Below are 19,769 nucleotides of genomic sequence, written 5' to 3' on the forward strand. Positions count from 1 at the left end.
GAAAGATCTGGGGAAAGGTATGGTAAAGCTTCTAAACATACTCATGGGAGAGTAACACACATCCAAATTCCAGACTTTCTCATTTCAGCCGATCTGTCTTTTGCATGGGAACAAAAGAAAAAGTAATGAAGAAATAATGTAAACCAAGAAACGTTACCTATGGATGACGGAGATAAAAAATAAGGTAAGTATAACCTAGCAGTTTGTTCAAATATTTCAAGCAGGAGTTTTTGAGAAAACTCACCAAAGACTGAAGACAGAAAATGGAAGAAGCACGGGAGAGTAATTTACTGAGGCGTTCATTCAACCTCACTCTCAAAGCTGTCACTAAAAAACAAGAGGTCTTTTCCCCTTTTCTCACCCCTATGCTCCTTGGCAGGACAGTCAGACTTATTAAAAAAAAAAAAAAAAAGGGAAAAAGAAAAAGGCTGTGTTCCTGGAAGAATGGAGCTGAAATGTCCAAGAAGGAAAACACTGCAGGGATTGGAAGGGCAAAATCGGGGAGGTGATGGGCAGTGGAGTGGAGGCGGGGTCAGGGACTCCTGGAATGTAGGGGATACAAGGTGGAGCAGGGCCACCTGCCTCAGAAGGTCACGGGACCTGGGAAATGGGCATTTCCTCGGCCGCCACCGCAAATTAAAGATTAAAGGCTCACTCCTCCGTTTTGTGGGCAGCTGACATCCGGTAGGATTCTTTAAGATCCATGAGCGAGGGAGCAGTTTCCACAAACCCAGCTGAAAATATTCACTACCTCTGGCGGTTGGGAGCGCAGCCAAGTCAATGTGATTTCAAAAGAAAAAATGCTGATTCCTGCAGCAAGTTCATCCCTGCAGTAGAGGAAATATATAACCTTTACTTTTTTGGTTTGCTTTGTTGGAACTATGCGTGCCGTTCTGAGGTTCAGATGGGAGGGCAGCGAGTGATATTTTGCCAAGTGTATGGATGGAACCATCCTCCGCGTGACTTTTCCCAGACCTTGCTCTTCTGTGGAGGCTCCTCCACACTGACATTCTCAGTGACGCAACGAGAATTGATTTTTTTCCCCTTTCTTCTCCTAAATTCTTCTCATCTTTCCATCACATTTGACAGGAGAACAAGAATGGGCACATATGCCCAAGGGGATGGAGATCTTTGAAAGGTACATATTTGAAAGGAAAAAGGAAAAAGCAAGGAGAGTAAGCAAAACAAGGAGAACAGGAAGACGAAATGGGAGAGTGAAGCAGAAGAGGAGGCTGGGGTGTAGGGGGGAGGAAATGGAGAAAAAGCAGAGTAGAAAGGCTGAGAGAGGAGAGGGAGGGAGGGGACAGGCTTGGTCACCCGCCGATCCTTTTGCTTAAAGAACACCACAGATGCTGACCATTCAGGGCTCCTTCCTGTCAGTGAGACAATCTGCAAAAGTACATTTGGGCCAACTTTTTTTTTTTTTTTTTTGCGGTACGCGGGCCTCTCACTGTCGTGGCCTCTCACTGTCGTGGCCTCTCCCGCTGCGGAGCACAGGTTCCGTACGCGCAGGCGCAGTGGCCATGGCTCACAGGCCCAGCCGCTCCGCGGCATGTGGGATCTTCCCGGACCGGGGCATGAACCCGCGTCCCCTGCATCGGCAGGCAGACTCCCAACCACTGCGCCACCAGGGAAGCCCTGGGCCAACTTTTATAGACATAGGGGAACTAGCCAAATGCCTCCTTGTAATATTTAATTTATTTAGTGACATGAACATACTCAAAGCCACATTTAAAGTAAGATACAAATTTGGAAATATTATTTGCTTTTATGTTTCATTTAATAAAGCCTTTGTATTCATTGTTTGTTTTTTTTTTGTCTAGGATGTCTTTTTTTTTTTTTAGCTTTCCTTATTCATATTCGTTTTTGATGGAAGTATCCTTGTCATCAATAGAGGCACTTTTGGAGTCACCCAATGCTGTTTTCAGAAAGGACTTTCAACATTCAAGTTTACCACCCAGGAATAACGACTGTATAATATTTCTTTGCCCCTTAAAAAAAAACAAAAAACAAAAAAACCTGATTCTCTCAGGAGCCTTCTACTCACATCCCAAATCTGCATTGATCTGAACTCGTTTATGGCTCATCTTCTCTAAGCAATATTCTATTTTTCAACATAAGGTAATTGAAAGAAAATCTTATAAATGAGAAAGTCTGTAAGGACTGGATTCAAGGGTGATTTGCTTTCATTTTTCTTTGAAGTAAAATTCAGGCAAGTATGACACAGTTTTTCTAGAAGAGAGAATTTGATGCTCAAGGCAAAGCTGCTTAGTTTTAGCTTAAAATACTCCAGAGACTCCTTGAGACCTCTGCTGTCAGACCAGACTTGGAACAAACTCCAATTGAATTACACATAGAGAACACCTTCTAGGAGGTACTTGAGCTTCCATTAGGTTCTGGACTATTCTAGCCAGGTCAGCCTCTCCAGAAACTATGCTGTGAGGGAGCCTCACCTGTCACCAGCGGTGGTTCTCAACTGAGACTATTCTGCCCCCCAGTGGTCACCTGGCAATGCCTGGAGATATTCTGGGTTGTTACTACTGGGATGTATTCGTCAGAGTTCTCCAGACAAAAGAATCCATAGGATCTGTGTATATGTACATAGAGAGAGAGAGAGACGCTGATTTTAAACAATTGACTCACGTGATTATGGAGGCTGGCAAGTCCGAAATCTGTAGTTCAAGTCGAAAGGCAATCAAGATGAAGACCCAGGGAAGAGCTGACATTGCAGTTCAAGTCCAAAGGCCGTCTGCTGGCAGAACTCCCTCTTGCTTCCAGGAGGTCAGTCTTTTGTTCTATTCAGGTTTTCAACTGATTGGATAAGGCCCACCCACCTGATAGAGGCAATCTGCTTTCCTCAAAGTCAACCAATTTAACGCTACCTCATCCAAAAGCACCCTCACGGAAACAGGAGGTGATGGGACTTTTCCACTTTGTAGGGAGCCATTAGGTTCATCTGGAAAGAAACTGATGGGTGAACACATCTTAATGAAGATCACTCTTCCCTTCTCTTTCCACTCTGACTTGCTGGGAAAGAGAACTATTCCACCGAGGCCCACCTGTAACGAGCCCACTGGTGTGGGGACTTCTGAGCAGACAGAATGTAATTTCTTCATGCCGATGCCTCAGTCAATCTTTCAGCTGCAGAAATGTGCTGAGGAAAAGGGAAGAAAAGAGGGTTCATGGTAGCTCCCCTGACCTGGATAAAATGTGAGCTCAGATGTCCCTGGAGTAAAACCAGCATCTGAGTGGAACTGTCACTGGACAGTGTTGCCAACCGAAGCAGCGCAAAGGCACCCAAACTGACAATGAACTCGCGGAGAACAGCAGAGCAAATGGGCCAATGGTGCAAAGGCTGCATTCACTCATTCCTCATTCATTCACTCAACAAATAACTTGCGCTAGGCTCTGAGCGAATAAGGCAGCCTGGTCTCAGTTCTCATGCAGCCTCACGGAGAAAGAAGTGCAGTTAGAAATACGCCATCGAGGAGAACGTTGCTCTGGATGGATTTACAACCTCATTTAGAGGTGACTTTTGCTCTACGCTGATGGGAAAGAGTCCCGGATTTGGGGCCAAAGCTGGATTCAAATCCTAACTCTCAGACTTCCTGTCTGCCGAGTCAGCGATCTTCTTGGATCTCCTGTAAAATGGGGCAAAAAACAACTGCCACCCCACCTGTCACATGGACGTAACGTGAGAAGCAAAGACAATAACGCATGAAATGTTTTGCCAGTTCTAAAGTCCTCAATCAGGGTTTCTCCTCCCTGGCTGCACACCTGGTAGCTTTTTTAAACTACCAATGCCTGACACGCCACAACGCCCCGCCCCTCACCACTAGCTCAGACTAATGGGGTCAGGCTCCCTTAGCGGAAGGATCTAAGCAATGGTATTTTTTAAAAGCTCTCAGGAGAAACTAAAGCAAAGCCACCCTATACAAGCACTGCCAATTTGCATACTGTTACTTCCCCAAAGTAATCATATTGAGAATTTGCCACTTAGTGATCCTTGCATCCCAAGGTTGGTTCAAATTTGACAGAAAAAGTAGATTTGGGCCACTCTGCTTTGGGGGGATGGTCCTGCTTTAATGCTACAAGCAACAGAGAAGCCTGCTATATAGCTCGGAACAGGAAAGTCATCCAGTGACCTCACAGGCCAGGAGAGTCTTGAGTGGCGGCTGGGGGACAGATCTCACTGCAGGCGTGAAAGACGGTCCATCCATCAGGTAGAGTGTGACCTCCTAATGGCAGGAAATAGGACTCATACAACAGACACTGGATTTTCTGCTGTGACTGGTACTTTTTTAGATGTTAGGGATACTATCATAACCTGAAGAGACAACAATCGCTACTCTCATGGAGATCATGTTTTAGCAGGTGGAGGAAGACAATACAAATTAATAAGTAAAATACATAAAATGTGAGATGGTGATAAGTACTACAGAGAAAAGTAAAATAAGGGGTATGGGTCTCTGGTCCCGTGAAAGAAGTGAGAGAGTGAGCCATGTTGGTCCCTGGAGGAACAGCGTTTTAGGCAGAGGGAACAGCAAGTAAAAATGTCCTGAGGCAGAAACATGCCTGGTTTGGTTGAGGAACAGCAAGGAGGCCAGTATTGTTGCTGACGGTGAGGGTAGTAGGAGGTGAGATCAGAGAGTTATCCGCAGACCTGATTACAGAGGCTTGTAGGATATTGTGAAGACTTATTTTGACTCTGAGTGAGATGGATTTTGAGCAGAGGAGTGGTATGATTTGACTTGTGTCTCTATAGACTCACTGTCTGCCACATGGAGAATGAACTCAAGGGGACAAAGGAAGAAGGCAGCCCAGTTAGGAGGCTGTTCTGACGACCTGAGAGGAAAGGCTGGTGGCTTAGACCAGTGAGAGGGCAGTGGAGGTCGTGGGAAGTGGCTGGGGAAGGGAGGAGAAGTAGTAGAGCCCACGTCAGGAGCTGGCGCCGCAACTGATGATTCAAGGACAAATTGACCAAAGTGAGGAAGCAAACCCAGGGTCAACGTGTCAGAAACCCAGAATCCACTAAGATCAATGCCACCTGAAGCCTCAAGACAGACAGAAAAGGAGTCCCCCACAGCCTTCCTATCTCTCTGTGCACCTTGCATTTGAAATGCTCCAAGCACTAAGACAAATAAAAATGTTTTTTTGAGGGGAAAGAGACTGTCACCATTATAGAAGCCCTGTGAGCATGGGAATTTAAACACTGCCAATCACTGCCCACTGATGAACATTTCTAAAAGGAGACATAAAGTGTGATTCTGCAAAACCTGGCTTGAATATTATCATGGATCAAATTCGTGATATTGGGAATTGGCAAGCCCGGACACGTGTAGTGGAAAGGAAGTACATGGGGTAGGGGTAGAGCTAGGCACAGACCATTCTAAACACCAATGTGTTCTGCCCTGAATGTTCCTACCTGCAAGACAGACAGAAGTGTGTGGCTGAGGAAGAACACCTGCCACCAGGCGGCACTATTTCCCCTGAAATGTCTGACACAGGATGGATGGGTGACTCCTTAGCAAGCTAGAAAGGAGAGTTCTGATTATTAGTCTCTCCTAAAGTCGAGTGCCTGGAGCCCCAGAGGCAAGGGGTGAATGTGGTCCTACCTGTTCTTTGGCAATTCTGCAGGCTCCCTTGGCACAGAATGACTTGAAGGATTCTGTTCTTCCCAGTCAAGCTCTTGACAGAGTGTGATACAAGAGTTCTGAGCCCTCTGGCATTCCGCTGAGGCTTCTGAACTCCTTCTCAGCATTATGTTTTTAAATGCATAATATTTAGAATGCAAAGGATTACAAAGTAAGCCAATTATATTGAAATTCAATCATCAGAATACTAAAGAAAATGTGAGATACATGTGCTTCTTTATTAATGCAGTAAATGAGATCCAGGGGTGGGCCTCCTGCCCATGGTGGTTTTGAAATACTAATGAGCAAAAATGATATTTCAAGGTATCTGCAACAACTGTAATGTGATGTTTGTGGTGGTTATATTTGATGGAATAGATTAATTTTAGTGAGAGGTTGATGAAAATAAAGATGTATTTGATTTTTCTCTCTGTCGCACCATTTTAGTTCATGGACCGCTTGAATTCTGTCCAGAGACCTCTGGAAGACTGGAAGACCCCGGTTGATAATCCTTGTTCAGTGCCTCTTTAACGAGCCAATCACGCATATTGCCATTTGAAGAAAGCAAAACATCCCTCAAGCTAGCCAGGCTCCAGTCGAAGAAGGAATGAGTTCATTACAATCCTTCCCCCATCTAGTCCCCCTTTCTGGTCACGCCTCTGAAGCACTGCGATTTCTTTAACACCTTCTCTTCCTGGAGTCTCTCCTCTCCTCTTTGGCAGCTAAAGCCAAAACCGCTTCCTGGCCCCCCCTCTTTGCTCCTCTCTTTCTTTCTTTATCCAAAAATCAAGATGAAGGACTACTTCCCTGGTGGTGCAGTGGTTAAGAGTCCGCCTGCCAATGCAGGGAACACGGGTTCGAGCCCTGGTCCGGGAAGATCCCACATGCCGCAGAGCAACTAAGCCTGTGCGCCACAGCTACTGAGCCTGTGCTCTAGAGCCCGCAAGCCACAACTACTGAAGCCCGCGCACCTAGAGCCCGTGCTCTGCAACAAGAGAAACCACCCCAATGAGAAGCCTGCGCACCGCAACAAAGAGTAGCCCCTGCTCGCCGCAACAAGAGAAAAGCCCGTGCACAGCAACGAAGACCCAACCCAGCCAAAAATAAATAAATAAATTTATTTTGAAAAAACCCAAAACACAAAATCAAGATGAGTCTCACTCAGTCCCAGAAATAATGCTGAGTCGTTTGTCCTTTGGTTTTCCTTGCCTTTCTTCTCCCTCCAGAGGTGAGAAGGAAGAGGGAGGGTGTAGTAATTGATGAAAGCCAGCAAAGTCCAACTGTTAGAGTAACAGAAAATATGGCAACTTTTGAGTCTCTAAATCGTTCTACCTAAAAACCTCCTTCCCTCACTCCATTAATCTCTAGCCCCCATCCTGCTTTACTTTCTTCACCACTTTTAACCTTATCTAAATTATCTATATATTTACTTTATTGCTGTCTGTTTCCCACACTAAAACTGAGCTACAAAAGGGCAGGGATTTGTCTGTTTCACGTCAGTCTCCCTAGTGCCTAGAATAACAGGACTGGGTGTGTAGTAGATGCTCAAGTAATACTTGTTAAAGGAACGGGCCAGACTGGAATGGGATGGGAGTGCAAATAATTCATTAATTTCAATTTTTCAGTCTTTTTTCTACCACTGTATTTTATTGATGCTGGAAGAACAAAAATACCATGGGTGAGTTCCCCAGAGGGTGACTTCTTAAGGATTAGACAAGTAAAACAGAGAACAAGCTTTGGTTTGGTAATTATAAGTAACACACTCTGCATACATATCTTAATTTTATGTAATGCAAATGCATTTAAGCCTTTTTATTTAGGTTAGAGATATGTTACGAAAATAAATATTTTCTCCTCTTTTGAATTTGAAAAGAAGAAACCCTGTTTCATACTATCTCTCTGCAAACGGCTTGTGGGTCTTGAGTGAATTTCTATTAAATATGATATCAAATATATATAATAAGGTTATACTTAGCTATATACATATTGCTAAATAATAGAGGCTGGGATAAATTTTATACAAACACACAATCTCTTAACAGTACAAATGAAAATTGGTACTTTTATTATTAATAATTTAATTTCTCTGTAAATTGTCTTACTTCATCATTATGCACAAGATAGGTAAGGACATTTTGTCATTTTACTTTTGTGCCTTTTGGCCCAGGCAAATCAAGGTGCAGGTAATGAGATACTGAATTCCTACTGGTGGGACTTCTGTAACCTCAAGGGTAACATGGGTAACAGAAGACTGTAAGTGGGAAATCCACGTTATTCTCATTTTCCAGGAAGGGAGAAAAATTCTGCAAGCTGCAGAGCGGGGAGCTGAGTCTCAGTTCCAGAGAGTCAGCCAGCCTGGAGAAGCTGTAAGACACCCTGGTGCCAGTGGGTGGAGCCAGCGAGCCAGGCCCAAGGACAAGTGGCAGCTCAGTAACTTCAATTCCTTTTTCCTGGAGCACGCTACACTGGCCAGCACACTACAGTCATGCATGAGTTCCCTGAAAGACATTTGAGGACCTCACTGTACACTTTCTGACAAGTGGAGAGATGTGGGCTAAGCACAAATTAGGTGAATTTGGAGCACTTAAAAAATAATTGGCTATTCTCATATCTTATCAAATTATAAGATTGACTATTCTATCCTTTCTATGACCAACCAATTTCTAGATTCACATTGAATCACATATGAGATTGTTTTTATCAAATGAGTTAATAACAATCAGAGTCTATCTGGGCAATTTTACAATACATTAGGAAATAAAAACAAAAATAAACAAATGGGACCTAATTAAACTTAAAAGTTTGCACAACAAAGGAAACCACAAACAAAACAAAAAGTCAACCTACTGAATGGGAGAAAATATTTGCACACAATGCAACCGACAAGGGATTAATTTCCAAAATATACAAACAACTCATACAACTCAATATCAAAAAAACAAAAAACTCGGGCTTCCCTGGAGGCGCAGTGGTTGAGAGTCCGCCTGCCGGTGCGGGGGACACGGGTTCGTGCCGCGGTCCGGGAAGATCCCACATGACGCGGAGCGGCTGGGCCCGTGAGCCATGGCCGCTGAGCCTGCGCGTCCAGAGCCTGTGCTCCACAACAGGAGAGGCCACAACAGTGAGAGGACCGTGTACTGGAAAAAAAAAAAGGCAGAATATCAAAACAGACATTTCTTCAAAGAAGACATAAAGATGTCCAACAGGCACATGAAAAAATGTTCAACATGGCTAATTATTAGAGAAATGCAAATCAAAACTACAATGAGGTACCACCTCACTCTGGTCAGAATGGCCATCACCATAAAGTCTACAGATAATAAATGCTGGAGCGGGTGCAGAGAAAAGGGAACTCTCCTGCACTACTGGTGGGAATGTAAATTGGTACAGCCACTATGGAGAACAGTATGGAAAGTCCTTAAAAAACTAAAAATAGAGCTACCATATGATCCTGCAATACCACTCCTGGGCACATATCTGGAGAAAACTGTAATTAGACTACACTAAATGAAGAAGTATAACGTCTAGAATAAGACAGATGAAGGGCTTACTCTCCTCTGGGCTAGTACACCTAGAAAGTCGTTTGTACTCAGTTTGGAATATCACATTTTTAAAGTGGATATAGACAAATAGGAACACTATTAGCAGAGTGACAAGGATGCTGATGACTTGGGATATGTATATGAAATCTGTACAAAAGATCTGAGGCCGTTTAAATATGAGGAGGATCATGGGTCATGCATGGGCAGGTGGAAAAGCACGTTGCTCAGATCTTGAGGCTGACAAATAAAAGACTGTACAGTCTGGACAGGATGTGCAGTCGCTGATCTAGGACCAATTAATCAAAAGGGAAAGAACTGGAATTAGGTTCAACAAACAGAAGAATGTTCAAATAGTTGCAGATGTTCAAAGATGAAGAGATGTCATTAGGGGGGACTGAGTTCTCATTCACCAGAAGTATTCAAGCAAATGACACTTCCTAGGGATTTGGGAAGAAGGCTCAAGTATTAGAGCAGTGGTCGGTGAGGTCAAGGTTCACCATATGCTAGTCTAGGGACTGCTGATGGTCCACTATAAAATTTTTACAAAGTCCCTGGAAAGGTATAGGCAACATATCTTATAAATGCAAGTTTCTAAACCTTCATTTATTCAATTTAAAGGACTACCATTTATTCTATTTTTTACCTCTTTATAAGGGTGAAATGCTATATTATACCTTGTATGAAATAATGGTAACAACAGTAGTATGTTTTTAAATATACCTTACTTGGCAAAATTAAAAGTTTGGAAACCCTCTGTTGAAATCTCTAAGTTGTCTTGAAACATAATAAAGAAAATTGAAATGAAAAAAGTCAAAGGGCTACTTATCTTAGTGATCTTTAGGATTCCTTCCAATCCTGAGATGCTATATATGATTCTAGAAACTATTCAGCATCCTTAGGGAATGAGAGTTTCTTAGACTTGATTTCTCTCCCTAGTGAGCCTAGAATGGCATTAGTGCATGTCAGCCCTGCTCCTCTGCCTTGCCCATCCTTTTTTTATTTTTTTGTTTTTGTGGTACGCGGGCCTCTCACTGTTGTGGCCTCTCCCGTTGCGGAGCACAGGCTCCGGACGCTCAGGCTCAGTGGCCATGGCTCACGGGCCCAGCCGCTCCGCGGCATGTGGGATCTTCCCGGACCGGGGCACGAATCTGTGTCCCCTGCATCGGCAGGCGGACTCTCAACCACTGCGCCACCAGGGAAGCCTGCCCATCCTTTTTATGCTCATCCCCCCTTCCTGGGTTTTCTTCACACTTTTACCATATAAGCGTGCACCTCTAAACACCACAGTTTATATTTTGCATGTTTTTGGATTTGATGAAAATGGAGTCATAGAAAACTTGTCCTTTGTATTGGTCCTCTTTTGCTCGATATTAAAAAAAAGAAAAAAAAAAGATTGATCCAGATTGCTGTACGTAGCTTTTATTTTGTAGCTGAATATAGCCAAAATATAGCACGATTTATCAAGTTCACTTTGATGGACACCTTTTCCTGTTTTTTTTGCTATTTTGAATAATGCTTCTCTGAACATTCTTATCTGTGTCCCCTCATGCAGAGTAAAGAAAAACTGATGTAAGTTAAATATTTTATATGAAATACAACTTTTGTGACAATCAAATATTCTTGCTGTACATGATCACTGACTCAGTCATTATTGCCCAGGAGAGACACATGATGAAAATACTTACAATGTCTTAACAAAACCAGAAAACAAACATCTCAAAGTATGATGGACGTTACTTGAAGTATGAAGAGGTCATTTATCAAATCTACCAATTTCCCCCGATTCATATATCCGCATGAATTGAGCCTCTTCAGTTGTTTTTTTTTCTTAAACTTCATTTGGAAAAAAAAAATTACACATGTACAAAAACACATGAAACATAAATATGCAGTTCAATGAATAAGTGTAAAGTGACTGTCCGAGGAACAACCATTTGTGTCAAGAAATACATTTCCAGCACCCTAAAAGTCCCCCAAGTCCCTCCTGATCCCACTCCCACTTTTATGCTCTTCTCTTCCTTGTTTTTCTTCCCTTTTACCACATGAGCATGCATCTCTCAACACTGTATCTTAGTTTTTGCCATTTCTGACCTTTATAAAAATGAAATCATGGGGAATTGTTATGGTCTGAATGCTTGTGTCCTTCTAAAGTTCCTATGTTGAAACCCTGCTCCACAGCATTATGGTATTAGAAGGTAGGGCCTTTGGGAGGTAATTTAGATGAGGTCATAAGGGTGGAGCCCTCATGAGTGACATTCATGCCCTTGTGAGGGTCATGAGAGAGCTTGTTTCCTCTGTGCTCTGCTCTCTGCCCTGTGAGGAAGACAATGAAAAGTAACTGCTAAGAAGGCTCTTACCAGAACCCAACTGTGCTGGCACCCTAATCTTGGACTTCAGCCTCCAGAACTGTGAGAAATAAATGTCCATTGTTTCTAAGTCACCTTGCCTGTGGTACTTTGTATAGCAGCCTGAAGGGACTAAGACAGGACTCATTCTGTGTCTACCTTCCTTTGCTCAACATTAAAAAAAAAAAAGATTTATAGTAAGTCCCCTACATATGAACCTTCAAGTTGCAAACTTTCAAAGATTCGAACACGTGCCACTGGATTGCTTTTTCAAGAGGGTAGATAGAATTGAATCCAACAAGGAACCAGAACCTGTGCCGTCAACGTCATGTGTGAGTGAAATTGCAGCTTGCCCTCCGTCTCCTGTTGCTGACGACCCTTCAGCTCTACCATCTCCCACCTCCTCTCCCTCCTCCAGTCAGTAACTCTGTTTGCCTGTTCACTCGATGCCAGCTCCTGTATGCCAGCTGTTGTGCTGTACTGCTGTACTTTTCAAGGTACTGTACCATAAGATTAAAAATGTTTTCTTTATTTTTTTTTTATGTATTATTTCTGTGAAAATATTGTAAACCTATTGCAGTACAGTACTATATAGCCGATTGTGTTAGTCAGGTACCTAGGCTAACTTTGTTGGACTTACAAACAAGTTGGACTTATGAACGCGCTATCGGGATGGAACTCATTCATACATAGGGGACTTACTCTACTCTTACTGTAGCTGTTGTTCATTGATTTTTGCTGCTGTACGGAATGCAATTGCATAAAAATTTCTCTATCGGTTTTACTTTGGTGGTCATTTTTTCTGGTCTTTTGTTATTATGAATAGTGCTGCTCTGGAGATTCTTCTACATGTCTCATGATGTGCTCATGCAGACCTTTTCTAGGGGTAAGACCGCTACATCAAGAAGATGAACATCTAAAGTATTACTAGATGGTGCCAAACTATTTCCCAATGTGGATATCCCAATGTATACTTCCACCAACACTGCATATTAGATCTCACTGTTCCACGTTCTTATCAACATTTGACATTGTTCGACTTTTAAAATTTAGCCAATCTAGAGAATGTGCAGTGACAGCTCATTGCAGCTTTGATTTTTATTCTGCTCTGAATTAATGAAGGTGAGCACATTTTTATTTGGATTCCCTCATCCAAAGGGAAGTAGTAATCAAAACCCTTCCCACTCTCCTTCCTTCTCTCTTTCCTTCCCTCTTTCTTTTTTCACTTAAGGATATTCAATTGTTACAGCACCATTTATTTAAAAGGACATCCTTCCCTATGACTTTGCAGTGGTTCTTTAGTTATAAAGTGATTGTCTATGTATGAATCTGTGTCGGGGTTTTTAAAAATAATTTACTGAAGTATAGTTGATTTACAATGTTGTGTTAATTTCTGCTATACAGCAAAGTGACTCAGTTATAGATATATATATATTCTTTTTCATATTTTTTTCATTATGGTTTATCATAGGATATTGAATATAGTTCCCTGGGCTATACAGTAGGACCTTGTTGTTTATCCATCCTATATATACTAGTTTGCATCTGCTAATCCCAAACTCCCAATCCTTCCCTCTGCACTGGCAACCACAAGTATGTTCTCAGTATCTGTGAGTCTGTTTCTATTTCGTAGATATGTCCATTTGTGTCATATTTTAGATCCCACATATAAGTGATATTATATGGTATTTGTCTTTCTCTTTCTGACTTACTTTGTTTAGTATGATAATCTCTAGGTCCATCCATGTTGCTGTAAATGGCATTATTTCATTCTTTTTGACGGCTGAGTAATATTCCATTGTATATATGCAGCACATCTTCTTTATCCACCCGTCAATGGACATTTAGGTTGCTTTCACGTTTTGGCTATTGTAAATAGTGCTGCTATGAACATAAGGGTGCATGTATCTTTTCAAATTATAGTCTTCTCTGGGTATATGCCTAGGAGTGGGATTGCTGGATCATATAGCAACTCTACTTTTGGTTTTTTGAGGAACCTCCATAGTGTTTTCCATAATGGCTGCACCAATTTACATTTGCCTGGGTTTTTTATTTTGTGCCACTCTCTAGCTGCGGCATGAGAGAGGGATCTAGTTCCCCAACAAGGGATCGAACCAGGCCCCTTGCATTGGGGCCTGGAGCCCCAGGAGAACCAGGGAAGTCCCCATCCAAACCTGTTTTATAACAACATCTCATTTACGTAATTCTTATTACCTCCTTTTAGATTCAGAAGACTTGAATTATGAAAAAATTACCCTCTCATATTTTTTCAGTAAAAAAAATGTTTCTACATATTTAATAGGATAGGAAAAGAGACTACAGATGAACTCTCCTTAATGTCTTAACATCTCATTTACAAATGACCTCAGTGGATCAAACTAACTTTGTATTTCACGTGAATTTAAACAAGACGACATACAACAACAGAGTGCCTGAGTGCCAGTGTGCGTTCACCCTTATTCCACCTATGCCAGTTGGTCCCAGTCACCTCCTTGTTTCTTCCCAACCTCTCCTTGGTAATGTCTGGCCTCATCTACTGGTAAAATCTATTTCACAGATGTTCTTTCCATTGTAACTGGTAAAGCCCTTTAACGTCTGCTCACTGTCGTGTATTACTTGGACAAGACCTCTTCATGCATCATCAACCACCTGCTCTAGAGCTGTCACAGAACAACTAGATTTGAAAAATGCAAGTAGAAAATAAACTACTCAATGATTAACGAGTTTCATAGCATTTCAGGAAATGGATGTCAGACTCACCCAAATGCCTGCAACCAAAGAGAAGTTTATGGCAAGTGTGCTAGTGAACAGAGGTAACTAAGCTCAAAATCTTCATTAAAAGCTTTTAGATTTAAATTGCATTTGACGGCTGGTAATCAGAGACCTGATCTGAGTAGCTTAAACAGATGAGGGCTATAATTTTGACATAAAAAAGGATCCAGAGGTAGGCAGTCCAAGGTTGGTATGATGACTCAACGCTACCAGGAATACAGGCATCTCCTTTTGCCTCCCCACCCTGGGTCATGGCTGTATCCCCAAGGATGTTACTTCCTCATCCAAGATGGCTGCCAGAAGGCAACCACTCTTCTTGTAGTTTAACAAAGCCTCAACCTAGACCTAGAATGGGAGGATGAAGAGGCTTTGCCTTTGAGGAGAAGAGAAGAGAGGAGATGGAGGACATGTCCCCTGACAGGGCAGAGGCTGGAAGTCAAAGGAGGTCACAAATGTTTGCCCACATTTCTGTATAGATCTCTGGACTACTAGTAGGTCAAAAGGGTCTTTTTTTTGGCTGCGTTGGGTCTTTGTTGCTGTGAGCAGGCTATTCTCTAGTTGCGGCAAGCGGGGGCTACTCCTGATTGCGGTGCAAGGGCTTCCCATTGCGGTGGCTTCTCTTGTTGCAGAGCACGGGCTCTAGATGCACGGGCTTCAGTAGTCGTGGCATGCGGGCTCTAGAGCACAGGTTAAGTAGTTGTGGCGCATGGGCTTAGTTGCTCCGCGGCATGTGGGATCCTCCTGCACCAGGTCTTGAACCCGCGTCCCCTGCGTCGGCAGGCGGATTCTCAACCACTGCGCCACCAGGGAAGCCCTCACCTGGTTCTCTTTTGATATTTTGTTTTGTATATCTAACAGCCCTTATCACAGGCATTTCTTGTGTTCATTTAAATTCTTGTTCCAGCAATGCTGCTTTGGATGGAGTCTGAAGGGCTCGTGTGTGTGACTTTGAAGAGAGGAAAGGATGAGCCCCATGAGTTACCAGGCAACTCCTGTGATCGGGAATGCGTCTTTAAAAACTTAGAGAACAGGGCTTCCCTGGAGGCGCAGTGGTTGAGAGTCCGCCTGCCTGTGCAGGGGACACGGGTTCGTGCCGCGGTCCGGGAAGATCCCACATGCTGCGGAGCGGCTGGGCCCGTGAGCCATGGCCGCTGAGCCTGCGCGTCCGGAGCCTGTGCTCCGCAACGGGAGAGGCCACAACAGTGAGAGGCCCGCGTACCACAAAAATAAACAAACAAGCAAGCAAACAAACAAAAAACTTAAGAGAACATATAAGTCCATGCCACTCTCTCACTTCGTCCCAGCTTACCATTCCCCCTCCCCGTGTCCTCAAGTCCACTCTCTACGTCTGCGTCTTTATTCCTGTCCTGCCCCTAAGTTCTTCAGAACCAAGCTAGTGGGAAGCAGCAGCATAGCACAGGAAGATCAGCTCAGTGCTTTGTGACCACCTAGTGGGGTGGGATAGGGAGGGTGGGAGGGAGACGCAAAAGGGAGGAGATATGGGGATATATGTATGCGTATAGCTGATTCACTTTGTTATACAGCAGAAACTAACACACCATTGTAAAGCAATTATACTCCAATAAAGATAAAAAATAAATACATAAATAAAAACTTAGAAGCAGCACTGTGGGGAGGGCATCTCTTCACTACATTATGTTATAAGCAATCGCTCTGGGGTAGAGGTGGAGGAGAAGAGGAGTGAATCCTTCAAGACTGCCCTGTCCGGTAGCTCCTTTCCTTCAACACCTTCACCCTAGGAGGAGTTAGGGCCTGCCTGCATCCCGGTTACACGGACAGAGGGAATCTGAAGGGGTGGTCGGTGATTTCTCCCAGTGAACTGGAGGAGAGGAAGGGCAGATTCACAGGCTTTCCTACAACTTCTCTTCTCACTGTGGCCTCAGGCCACCCTTCTAGCTGTAGCCCCTCACTAGTCCTCCCAGAAAGCAAGACAACTCGCAGAGGCAGAGCACTTTTTTTTTTTTTTTTTTTTTTTTGTGGTACGCGGGCCTCTCACTGTTGCGGCCTCTCCCGTTGCGGAGCACAGGCTCTGGACACGCAGGCTCAGCGGCCATGGCTCACGGGTCCAGCCGCTCCGCGGCATATGGGATCTTCCCGGACCGGGGCACGAACCCGTATCCCCTGCATCGGCAGGCGGACTCTCAACCACTGGACCACCAGGGAAGCCCCACATTTTTTATCACCAGTTTCTAGAATCTTAGTACTTGGGTTACTCCAGGGTTGATTCTGGAGCAGGGAGCCAGCAGCCCGGGTGGTTGGTCATTGTATGGGTTTCCTAAGGCTGCTGTAACCAGTGACCACAAACTTGGTGGCTTAAGACAACAGAAATGTATTCTCTCATAGTTCTAGAGGCCAGAAGTCCAAAATCAAGCTGTTGGTAGGACTGGCTCCTGCTGAAGGCTCTGAGTGAGAACCCATTTCTTGCCTCTCTCCTAGTTTCTGGTGATTTTTGGCGATCCCTGGCACACCTTGGCTTGTAGCTGCGTCACTCCAGTCTCTGCCACCGTGTTTATATGGCCTTTTCCCCTGTATCTGTGTCCTCTCCTCTTCCTATGAGGACACTTATCACTGGATTTAGGGTCCATCTGGATAATCCAGAAAGAGCCCACCAAGAGATCCTTAACTTAATTACATCTGCAAAAGACCTCTTTCCCAAGGACCTACTGTATAGCAGAGACCTACACTCGATATTTTATAATAACCTATAAGGGGAAAGAATCTGAAAAAGAATGTATCTATATAGATATATAGATATATATGTATATATATCTGAATCACTTTGCTGTATACCTGAAAATAACACAACATTGTAAATCAACTATACTTCAATTTTTTATTTAAAAAAAAGATCTCTTTCCTGAATAAGGTCACATCAACAAGTGTCTAGGACCACCAGTCAACGCACCGTAGCCATAGTGGCAGAAGCTAAAACCTCCAAGGGCAGCTGGTTCACCTGTGTCTATTTTTATGAACTCATCCAAGCAGGGCATTTGTGCTACTCTGATATCACCTGTCCCTCTTGTGAAACATGCCTTCTTGAGCCCAGAGGCCAAATTCTTTCAGTATCCACCAAAAGGTCCCTCTTTCTTTCTCAAGCCTTTAGGAGGTCATAAGAATTCTTGTTAAGGAGACCTTTCTTGGTCTGGCTTGGAGGAAAGCCACGCCCATGTCCCAGGCTCTCTGACCTTCTCTCACCTCTGACAATCTTATGGGAGAATTAATAGACATGCCTAGTGGGGCCAGACGATCTAAAAATCTATAAGCCATTAACTATATCCATATTAAACCAATAAGAATCCATTCCCACACTTGCCTTCAAAGCATGCCAGGCTCCAGACGGGGCCTGGAGAGCGACAGTCTGCAGCTGGGCTTGTCATCCGAGGAGGCTGGCCGGGAACAGTCAGCTTCTCACACTTTACAAACTGTCTGACCCTCAGGAGAAGGCTCTCTAGCTTCACCTGAGGAGAAGAGTTCATCAGGGGTGGAGAAGGCCATTCCTTCACATCGAGACAGAATGAAGGCCCGGGAAGGATTTAACAAGGATTTAGTAATGGCCAAGCTCCTGAAATAATTGGGCTCTGAAAACCCCGAGTTTTGCTTTTCTAAATGACTCCGGGTTGCATTATGCCTATTGATCTTCCTGAGTTTTCGCAGCCTGTAAATGATGAGCCTTTTACCGCGCTCCATGACTGAAGGGCACACGACTGTGAGAACAGCTCATTTCATTTTTTTCGATTTATACAAAAGATGCCGTGGCCTGAGCCCTCAAGGCACCCATCTCAATACATAAATATGCCAATTAAGCTAAATGGAAATCCTGCAGGTTAAAAGTGCCTCATAAAAGAAGGAAGCTTCTCCCAAAGCCACAAAGTTTATCCACAGAGGAAATACCAAATCCACAAAAGTGGGTTTGCTCCAAACCATTAATGTCAAAAAAAAAAAAAAAAATCAAGAATTCTGAGATCCAAAAATGAAGAAAAATCATTCCCTTCCCCACTCAAAGCAAATAGAGGGACAATATCTTGAAGCTGTGAATTCAAGATGCTAAGCAACTGTTGTCATTGAATTTTTATTTATTGCATTTTCCTGGTGAGGGTTGGTGGTGGGGAGAGGCGAAGGAGAAGAGACCAGTGCTAGAACTGAACTGACACCAAGAGTGTCTCAGGTACCCACCACATGTCACAGTGGGTGTGGGCAAACCAAGGTCAGATATGCTATGGTCTTGTTACCCAAAGTATGGCCCATCATACTGGCGCCCAGCAGCACAGCCAGCAGTGCCAACAGGGAGCCTGTTCCGAGTAGAGACTCTTAGGGCCCACCCAGATTAATTTAGGCAGAATCTGCACAAATGGTAGTAGGTGAAAGGATTTTTTTACCTAAGGCTCTTGGTAAAGATGTGTTTTGGGGGGCTGAAAATATTATATAATCCTCCCAATTTTTCTCCCACCAGTATTACTAAAAAGGTATATAGGTGCCACAGACTAAGCAATGTCAACGTTATCAAATACATTTAATCAAACCCTAAGCATCTTCGTTCACTCACTCAGCCGCTCTCTCAGCCCCCTGATAAATCCTCAGTGAATATTTATCAGTCATCTACTTGACACATCCCATTGCCCTTGGCCTGCTGCCTCTCTCCTCTGCTTTCTTTTCGTGCCACACTTTATAAAGAGTCCTCAGTACTGCTTTTATTTCCTTAAGATCTTGCTCTGTTTCTCTGCCATCTGTCTTTATCCCCACTGCTCCACAGAAACAAGTCTTGAAAGCCTCCTGTTATCTCTTTGTCAAATGCAAGACAGAGATTCTTGAACATCCACTAGGAAGCAGGACCTGAGGAAAACACCTTCTCTTTCTGTGGCTTCCATGACAGTGCATTTTATTTGCTCTCTTACTCCCCGGACTTCTCTCTCCCTTCGCTGCCAGCATTTCCTCTAATTGTTTACCTTCTCCAGGTAGAAAGAACAATCACGTATTTTTCCATTTCCCAGCACAGACGGATAATAGCTCCTACGTTTGCGTAGATGTGATGTGGGACAGGCACTATGTTGGACAGACATTTCACTTACATTCTCAGTTAAACTCACAGCGTATCATCAAGTACTTGTTCCCTTTTTAAAGGTAAGAAACTCAAGAATCAAAGGACTTCAGTAACTTACTGAGGTCTCAGAGCTGGTTGGTAGGGAGCCAACTCCATCCAAAACATGGCCAGCAGGAATCTGTTGTCCTCTGGAGGAATCCAGAATAACGGGTGCTGGAAGGACTGACCGACACTTTAGGAGAACAGGAGTCCTGTATGGATGAGCGCTGAGCGGAGAGGGCTGGAGGGCGCCTGTGTCACCCACAGGTAGAGTCAAATAGGAGACATCGGCGGCACTGCTAAGCGGATGGAATAAACCTGGGAAGGAAGGCGGCTTCCACGGATGCTGACACTGAGATGAGGAAGAAACGGGTCCAGA

The sequence above is a fragment of the Neophocaena asiaeorientalis genome, unplaced genomic scaffold (assembly GCF_003031525.2).
Source record: "Neophocaena asiaeorientalis asiaeorientalis breed wild unplaced genomic scaffold, Neophocaena_asiaeorientalis_V1.1 scaffold256, whole genome shotgun sequence".
In the NCBI taxonomy this organism is placed as follows: Eukaryota; Metazoa; Chordata; class Mammalia; order Artiodactyla; family Phocoenidae; genus Neophocaena; species Neophocaena asiaeorientalis.